A 10,185-nucleotide genomic window follows, 5' to 3' on the forward strand; every position below is an offset into this window, starting at 1 on the left:
ATGGCAAGCATCTACTGCTGAAGACAACACCTACACAATTCACTGAACATGGAAAAATCAAGCTGGTGCTTACATAGAGTGTCTTTGGTATAGGAAGGTACTCTGCAGCTACCAAAAGAGAAATGCAAACACCAACCCAGCCACAGACCCTTTGATCTACAATGGTTCCTGCCTGCAAGATATGCTAGGGCAATGATGGTTCAAAGCTTGTGGGTTAACCAACCAATAACAGATTTAACTTAAGGTCCACTTCACAATGTGAAACCCATACCTGACACTGCTTGGGTGACCAAGAACCAGACACTAGATAGCCCAGAACACCTAGGATAAAACCAAATACTACTATTCCAAAAACAAATGTAGCAATAAAATGATTCTTACTATATCCTTCTAATCTCATAAATTGGTCCATTGCTCAGTCATCATCAGAAAAACTTCCTCCTGCAGCAGATGGGAACAAATACAGAGACCCACAGACAAATATTATGCAGAGTGAGAAATCTTGAAGACGCAACCTAAATGCGATGTCTCTATCAAAATCCTCCTGTCAGGGCTCAGGAAACTCCTCAGAAGAGGAGGTAGAAAGAGTGTAAGCGCCAGAGGGATAGAAGACACCAAGAAAACAAGACTCTCTTGTAGCTGGAATTTTCTTTGGGCTGCCAACCAGCTCTCAAATAAAGAAATGGAGAATTATTATTAATTATGAATGTCTGGTCTTAGCTTAGGCTTGTCCCGCTAGCTCTTTTTAACTTAACTTAGTCTGTTTCTATTCATCTATGCTTTGCCTTGGGTTTTTTTTTTAACCTTTCTTTTATTCTATATGTCCTACTTTCCTGCTTCCTCTATGTCTGTCTGTCTGTCTGGCCCCTGGCATTTCCCTGTCATTTCTTCTTCTTTCTTACTCAAACCTAAATTCTTCCTCCTATTTGCTCTCCCTGCCCAGAAGTTCTGCCTCTAACTCCTCCCTCACTAGTGGCTGTTAAGCTTTTTATTAGAACAATAAGTGCTTTAGGCAATCAAGGTAAAACAGCAACACATATTTATATAATTAAAAATGCAACACATCTTTTCCTTGTTAAAAAATATTCCACAACATAAATGCAACACATCTTTACATAGTTAACCAAATGCAGTACCATTTGTATAGTTAAACAAATATTCTGCAACACTCTAAATCAATATGATCAATGAACCGACAGAGACTGAGGCAACATACACAGGGCCTTCGTGAGTCTGTACCAGACCTGCATATATAATATACAATAATATATAATATGACTTCTAGTTGAATGTCTTTATGGGATTCCTGAGTGTGTGAACAAGTGAGTCTCCAAGTCTTGTGCTTTTTTTTCTTCAGTTTCTTTGTCTTGTCAAACTCTGATGTGATAGTTTTTGCTGTATTTTATTTATTATTATACCTTAGAAGCCTGTTTGTTTTCCAATGAGAGACAGAAAGGCAGTGGATCTGGATAGGAAGGGAGGAAGAGAAGAACCAAGAGGGGTAAAGGGAGGGAAACTATAATCAAGATATGTAAGAAAAAAATCAATTTTCACTAAAAGGGGGCAAAAGTGGTTTATTTAGCTTATAGATCTTAAAGTTAGTGATCCAGGGATAGTGTTGGCTCCGGAGAGTCCTCCTCTGACTGAATCACCTCATGACCATCACCACAATGGCACTGGCATGCCTAAAGAGGTGAGTCAAAATCCAGAAAGTGGGAGGGGCCAGTAATGATGTCCCAACATACCTCACCTCTAAAATATAGCTTTGGACACTGGACTTCAAGGAATGAACCACATCTAAATCAGAGCAAAAGGTGATTTTGTTTGGTTGGTTTTTGGTTTTGGAGACACGGTTTCTCTTTGTAGCCCTGGATGGCTGCCCTGAAACTCACTCTGTAGATCAGGCTGGCCTCAGACTCACAGAGATCAGCCTGCCTCTGCCACCTGAGTGCTGGGATTAAAGGTGTGTGCCACCAACACCCTGAACAAAAGATGATTTAAAACCATGTTGTTAATGGGGGCTGAAGAGATGATTAAGAACACATCCTGCCCGTGCAGAGGATCCATGTCAGATGGCTCACAACTCCCTGTTACGATAAATATTTCTGCCTAAAGTTGCCTGAGCCCCACCGCCATGTGTGTGCTTTACGCCAGCCGCCTGACCGAGTTAGGCTCAAATGAATACACAGAAACTTGTATTAGGTTTAATACTGCTTGGCCAATGACTAGGATTCTCATCTGTTAGCTCAGTCTCAATTATCATACATCTATATATTTTATAAGGCTTATCTTATCGGACGCTTTATTGGTGTCCCTCCTTGTTGGTGGACCACATCATGCCGCTGGAGCAGGCAAACAGGAAAAAGGGCCCTTCCTGGGTCTCCTTCGCTTAAGTATGAGTCTCCTTGCTATGTCACTTCCTGCCTGGATCAGCACTGCTCTACTACATTTCCCAAAATCCTCTTTGACTCTAGTCCTGTCTACTTGCTGTCTCATTGGCCAAACAGTATTTTATTTAACAATCAATAAGATAAACATACACAGTACATTCCCCATCAACTCGCTGTGCCTCCAGTTCCAGGGAATCAAACACCCTTGCGTTGTTTAGTTCTTCGTCAACTTGACACATGCTAGAGTCACCTGGAAAGAGAAAATCTCACTGAGAAAAACATCTCCATCAAATTGGCTTGTAAGCAAATTTGTGGGACATTTTATTGATTAATGATTGATAGATGGGGACTCACCTGACTATGTGTGGTGCCACTTCTGGGCAGGTGGTCCTGGGTTGTATTAAAAAAAAAAAAAAAAAAGCAAGCTGATCAAGCCATGGGGAGCAAGCCAGTAAGCAGCATTCCTTCCTTCATTGTCTCTGCTTCAATTCCTGCCTCCTGTTACTGCCTTGAGCTTCTGCCTTGGCGTCTGTCTAAATGGACTGTGGTCTGTTATCTGGAAGTGTGAGCCTTTCCTCTCTAAGTTGTTTTTGATTGTGGCCTTTAATCATAGCAACAGAAAGCAAACCAAGACAGCCCTCTTCCAGACGGTGCAGACACTTGCACCATGTGCACATAACCCCACAGAATATAATTTGTACAATAAAATAATTACTTAAAAGCACATTGTTTATGCTCTCACTAGGAAAAATCAAATAGCACTAATCCTATGCAGCGATCCACTTTTTAAAAAGAATTACAGTCTATGAACTCCAAAATGAGGGAAGAGAGAATAAGAAGAGAAAGCCAAGTACCAGCTTTCTGCCTGTTCACCCAAGAGACGAACAAAGACATCCCAGATACAACCTAAGCAGCCAGAAGCCACATTTGTGCCTTAGCAAATGCTGCTGAATACCATAAACTTCTGGAGTTGAATCCAGATGGTCAAAACCGCAAATGTCAGGGTGTGCTATATCGGCAAAGCTGAATCACTGAGCATGAGGCAAAAAAAAAAAAAAAAAAAAAAAAAAACTCCTGAGCTCTTAAGGACTATAAACCTCATGTGTTCATTTCTATCTTGCTCTAGTCATCATGTTTGGATCTTGATTTGAAGAAATGAACCATTAAAAGCCTGTTGGTAAAAGCCTATTGGTAACTGGAGGCACTTGAATTTGTCTAGGTGTGACCTCTTTCTGGTAGTTCTTTCTTTTGTTAGATGTATTAATGACATCACAGTAAGAAAATCTTACTTTCTAGAAATACAGAGAATAGTTGGTGATTTGACTTTCAATATTTGGGGTAGCTTTAAAATGCTTCCACAAAAAGAAAATAGATAAGCCAAATGCAGGAAGCTGTCGGGTACTGTCACATCTTGGTGGTGATGCTGATGAAGGCTGGGTACTGTCACATCTTGGTGGTGGTGCTGTTGAAGGTACATTTTACACTTTCTTATTTTTATGTATTTTTGAAAATTTCCCCAGTAAGACTTAGAAAGGAGGCAGGGAAAAAGGAGGACTACCAGCTAATGCCTTTATTACAGTTTTGTGTTGGAGAGGTAGCAGTTCGAATTTATGTCTGTAAACATCTACTTTGTTTCACTTCTATACTGTGAATGCACAATGAAGACCGCAGTGTTTGTTGTATAGATGTGGAGAACAAGGCTCAGGCTAACTGACTCCACCTGGAGGTCAGAGCACAGAACAGACAAAGTGTGCATCACCAAGGTGAAGCAGCTTGTCTCTAAGCGTTTAAAAACATTTGAGTCCCTTATCTGTAGTTGCTTCCTGTGGTTTCAGTTTCCCACGTGAAACACAATGTGAAGACAGTAAATGCAAAATTCTAGAAACAAGCAGTACATTTAAAAGCATGTACTACACTTAATTGTTGTAAGTGCTCTGTCAATCACGTACTGTGCTAAACTTGTAAATCGTAGTTCACCTCAGGTGCATATATATGCACAGGGCACACAGACTCTCGAGGGCTTGAAGTTTCAGACATCCAGAGGTGGTGGTGCCAGGGGTGGGGGATGGGTTGGGGTGATGTCTTAGAATGTATTTCCAAATGCTGGGCGTAGGTGATGCACACCTTTAATTCCAGCACTCAAGAGGCAGAGGCAGGCAGATTTCTGTGAGTTCCAGGCCAGCCTGGTCTACAGAGCAAGTTCCAGGACAGGCTCCAAAGCTACACAGAGAAACCGTGCCTCAAAAAACAAAAACAAAAACAAAAAAGTATCTCCAGATGACTCCTGTAAGATAACACCTCACAGTCTATCTTTGCATCTGATTATGAAGAGGAGGCAGCTTTGGTTCAATGACAATTGGGACAGTTGCCAGTTTAAGATCTTGTGCTAACTGGTGTTGGCAACACTGGCAACTGCCAGCCATCTTGATTCAGGAAGTCATCTTGGTCCAAGAAGCCACTTAATTCACCACTTCCTTTCTCCCTTCACTGAGATAGATAAAGGAACACAAATTCTGACCTGGGGCATGTGAAGAAGAAAGACAGGCTTTTTCCATAATCAGTCACGCATGCACGCATGCCTGGGAGCCTTTTAGGACTGGAGAAGCCTAGGCTCCAAACCCTTGTCCATCACAGAGCACGGTAAGTGATTGGTGTGCATGTTATAGCTCAAGAAATCATGCTTTTTAAAACCAAAGGGACCTCCAGAAGCCATCTGGATTCTGATTAAGATACCTTACTTTCTAAGTGAGGAAACTGGCATCCAAAAGGCCACGAATTGTTTGCAGACTTCATGGCAGAAACTGCCCATTGATAACCACATAGGTTTGTCTAAGCCTTCTTTCTTGCCACTCTCTACCCTACGAGGTGAAGAAAAATCTTTTTCTTGCCTTCACTTGCATCTACAAGTGGATACATGACACTCTGGCAAGTGGTATCTGCTAAGATAATTTCTTTAAAATCTGCTTTTACCTGCCCTATTTGTCCTGCCAGAGAGGAGCCAGGGGGTATAAAGCAGCCATGGGCATGGACATCTTTTGAATAAAGCCACAAGCATATAGATAATATACCATTTCCTAAAGCTAGTAGAGGAGACAGAACCTGGGCCTGGATGAGAGCATTCAGCTGTGGCTCAACCAAGGTGGCAACTTTTTACTTTCAGCTTTGTTAACTGACTGACTGACTGACTAAATCAATTAATCTCTTTGTGTAAGAGTCCCCTGATCGATTTTTCTGTTATTTGTAGCCAATTTCATTCTGTATAATGCCACACAGCTAACAAGTGGCTAAGTCAATATTAGGTATCTGGGCCTCAGGGAGTTTTTCTATGCCTCCTCCATTAAGTAAAAAGAAGTGCTGGTATGATGATCTGAGTGTGCCCTGGAAGAAAGATGCTCTGTAACTCTTACGGAGATATAATTGTATTTTGAGGGCAGATAGCATGTTCAGTCTAGAAACTCTTCATGAGGTGTCTATCCACCTTTAAGGAAGGAAGGCGGCATAGAGGATGAGCAGAGAAGACTCATTTCAGCCTCCAGCCTCCACTGGCATTTCTGAACCACGCAGAATTGATGCGTAAAATCTAAACAAATGTGAGATGTGATTCTATTTTGGAGAGGCCACCTACCACAAATGCCATGTCGATTCATCAGTGTCTACAGATTTTATTAATATGGACTTAATTAATGGGTTATAAAATGGATGTTTATCTAACCAGGGGCTGCTGGTGTCAAACATAGTTTTAAAAATTCAGGAAAAAAAAAAAAAAAGAATGGGCTAGGAATCATTGCATCTGAAAAATCCTCTAAATCTAAGTGGCACCCCAGAAACTAGGAAGGCTGCTCCTTCCCAGGAGCCGGCCAGCTACGGAAAGGCATGCATTTTCCATAGGTTCACTGGAGACCCTGGACAGAATGTCTTGAGGCCAGTAACAGGTTGAATACTCCCACTTCCCCAGCACAGAAAGCCATCTGAGTGGCTGAGGGTGTCCCAAACAGGAGCCCATCAAAACCACCTGAGAGTTTTCAGTAGAGGAAATGGGAGTCCTCAGACACCTCGTCCCACGATGATTTGCTTTTGTAAAGTTACTTTCTACAATACAGCTTTTACCCCTTGCTGCAGCTGTCAGGTTGGCCCTTTTACAGATGAGAAAACTTTGAAAGACCACGCACACGTTCTTACCTGTTTCCCTCTAACCTTGCTGGAGCACTTACCCAGGCTTTAGTCTTCCTGGCGAGGTCCCAGCACAGCATTTATTCCACACTTCTCTTATTCTGGCTTTGGTTTGAGTTACTTGTGTAAAAAAATCTCCGCTTCATGTCCAACCTGGAACCAGGTATCTTCTATGAGCTCTTAGCATGTGACATGCATGCCTCTTAGCACTTACAATTATCATTAAACAACCAATTGATAGATTTTTAAAGTGGATTTGATCATGGTTTTTGTAGGAATCAAGGGACTAGGTGTTATGTTAGGTAGGTGGGAAGAAGTATCCTTGACCACTCAACTTCTCCGTTAGGTTTTAAATCAAAAAATTTATCTACCACTCTGCAATAGAAGATCACATGTTAGAACTTGGTTCTCTCTGCCACTGTTTCTTAAACCTAGATGCAATTCCAATCCTCTCTCCTGTAGAAACTTCAGATTTACTTTGACAAACATGAGGCCTTCTCAAGGACAGCGATTATGCCTTATACACCCTTGAATTTTAATACACAGTAACAATCAGGTATTTGCTAAATAAATGAATGACTAGATGATTAGGGTTTTTGGGCCGTCACTCTTCCACTCTGCCATTCTGTCTCTTCCCAGATAGAAGGCTGTAGAACTGTTGCTACAGACATTTTCTCCTCCAGACCTCTAATGCATTCATGCATGGCCTTGATAGGGTCAGGAGCTTGGACAGGCACAGTTCAGTACACAATTCTTGGTTATGGATTTGGCCCAGATCTCACATCACACGCTCTTCCTGGCTCAAATGAAATGCTACTTCAGAGGTGGAAGAGCTGAGCAAGGCTGTCCCTGCTGCTGAGACCTGGGGAGCTAGAAGCCCTGCAGCACATCTCCAAGAAAGCAGAAGGCTTCCAGGGCTTCCTTCTCAGACCATTCTCCAAAGACAAGCCAAAGACTCAGACCCAGCAGACTGAACACGGGAAGAGCAGAACATCCAAGAAACAAGGCATCCCTCTCTTCATTCATCGCTTCAATCATTTCATCATCATACTCTTCCTCGATCTTTTCATCCGTCTCGACACCTGGAGAACCAAAATTCTTCACAACTTCTTTCTTAAAACCACCTGCAGATACAGAGTAGCCAACCCCAAGACTCCTGACAAGCATGCCCTGTGAGTGATCCAGGCGTCCGTTTTGAACAAGCTGCTCTGTGCTGAATTCTGAGACACTCTTATCGTCTGAGTCATCTCTTAGTGAAGGACATCCAGAGGCTAAGTACCATCATCTGTTAGGCCAGGCCTGTGAGGAGAGGAATCCACGGAAATGAAGAATAACCCACCAGGCCGGTCCTCTCCATACTTTCAAATTACAGGAACCAGTGACAGCAGTCTGGAGACAGCCTCTGAAACCCCAATCTTATCACACACAGTATCTCTGACCCAGTCAGGAAAACAGGACAACTAAATGACTTGGGCCTGGGCTTTGTCACTTAAAAACACAGTTCAAAGTGCCAGACTAGGTCTGGATGGCATAGGAATGCAATGGATTTTGCTTGTTTATTTTGAGCAGGGACATTTTGGCTGCCAATTCTCAAACTAAGACAGAATCAAAACGCCATTTTCTAAGTCTCTTGTCACTCAAGAGTTGTCTTGTCAGTTGTCACTGCTCCTTGCCCAGCCTCCTACTGAATTAAAACATTCACCTAAATTCATTTTATGAGAGGGGCCAAGTACACAACAGATCCAAAAATATTCACTAATGGTTCTTGGATCCTTTGAAAGATGAGCATGTTTAATACATCTATAGCACTCAAAATCTACCCTCATCCTAGCACCACCACATAGTTTGTGCTAGTCAAGAGTTTGCACACCGCCACAGAGATACATGACTGTTTTGGAGTCAATTCATGGCACTCTGCCCAGGAGTCCAGATTAGTAATTATAATACATATGATGGAGAAATGTCTAGGACTTTTTTAATCTACCTGAAGAATAGGCCTTGTGGGTAGGCTGAATAAGACCACTGTGTTAGTATTCTCTTTCTTCATGTTCTGTTTACTTGAAATTTGGCAGGGATGTAGATATTTGCAACATTTAATTTGCTGGTGCTTTTGTTAATGTCAAGTAGTTTTGTTATTTTAGAGACATTAATAATTTATTATGTAGAATTTAATATGTTCATGAAATAATCATGCTTGGCAAATTTAAAGGTATAATCTTGGAGATAATTAAATATTTACCAGTCAGGTTTGCTTTAAGACATGCTTTGTGTGTTGTGAGGTACTGAGACAGCCAGACTTCTGGCATTTCCAAACTCAGCATCCTTTGCTTAAATCAAGATTTACAGGTGCATCTAGTTCATCCTTTGTGAATCTCAAGTTCATATCTGAAAGGAGGACAGATCCTTTCTCCATTCAGGAACTGGGCACAGAGGACTGTAGGTATACAAGATGTCCCTGTCCTCACACTGTCTGAGCAACTACATGCCAATTCTGCAGTGAGTCTTAGCAGAGGAGGCTCCTAGTAAAGGGGCTGTGGTCATCATTTTTCTGCAGAGATAGACCCCTGAATATTATAATACCACATTTGCACCATATTCTATAACTTGTAAAGCATATTTTCTCACATACCATCAAGAAACGAAAACACTCTTTTAAACTTCAAGATGTGATGCCTCAACCATAACCCCCCACAGTCATACCAACCTCTGGTTGCTTTCATGTTTCACTCACCAGGATCAGTTTTCTACTAACACCTGGCTGGGTTTGTGATAAGCAACCCTTTTTCATGCCTAAACAATAGCTTAGACTACCTAAGGGATGGCTCTTCCGGTTTTAGACTCGGCCAAGCTTTTTGATGTCTTCATTCCTCAGAGCAGGCATATCTGCTTCACAGACATCGAATTAAAGCCCTGCTGCTCTGTTTCTGAAAGGGAAGTAGTGTTTTTCTTTTCAATGTCAAATCATAGTGTAATCTTTCTGAGGACCTTTTAAATGGCAATTGAACTCAAACCCCACCATCCTCTCAATGCACTCAGTTCACCTGAAGGGATGACAGAAAAAACTGCTATGACAAAGTCTTATTAACAATTGCATGCCCGCTGAGCCTGAATCACCATCAACGGATCCCCAGGGATTCTGGGATGTGAAAAATGTGCATTCTAAAATCACTTAAATGTAGTTCAGCTCAATAACCTTGTCCTCAGGTTAGTGTTCTAGCCATCCAGTGGCCATAACAAATCTAGAGAAGAAAGTAACTCCAACAAAGACTAGGATAATAGGAAGTGAATAATCCCCCTTTCTGCAATATTATCACTCATTTCCATTACTTTGTCTTCATTTTTTTGTTCTGCCTGCAGCATTGGGAGTAAATCCAGGGCCTTCCACATGCTAGACAGGTGCTGTACCATTTAGCTCCCAAGTCCTCCCTGCCCCCGTTATTCTATATTTAAAAAGATATTATTTTATGTGTATAGGTATATTTGCCTGCATATATATCTGTGAATGACTGTGAGTGCCTGGTACTTATAGAGAGCAGAAGATGTGTCAGATCCCCTGGAACTGAAGTTATTATAGACAATTGTAAGCCACCATGTAGGTTTTAGAAATCATACCCAGGTCTCCTAG

This window comes from Cricetulus griseus, chromosome 5, assembly GCF_003668045.3.
Source record: "Cricetulus griseus strain 17A/GY chromosome 5, alternate assembly CriGri-PICRH-1.0, whole genome shotgun sequence".
Lineage (NCBI taxonomy): Eukaryota > Metazoa > Chordata > Mammalia > Rodentia > Cricetidae > Cricetulus > Cricetulus griseus.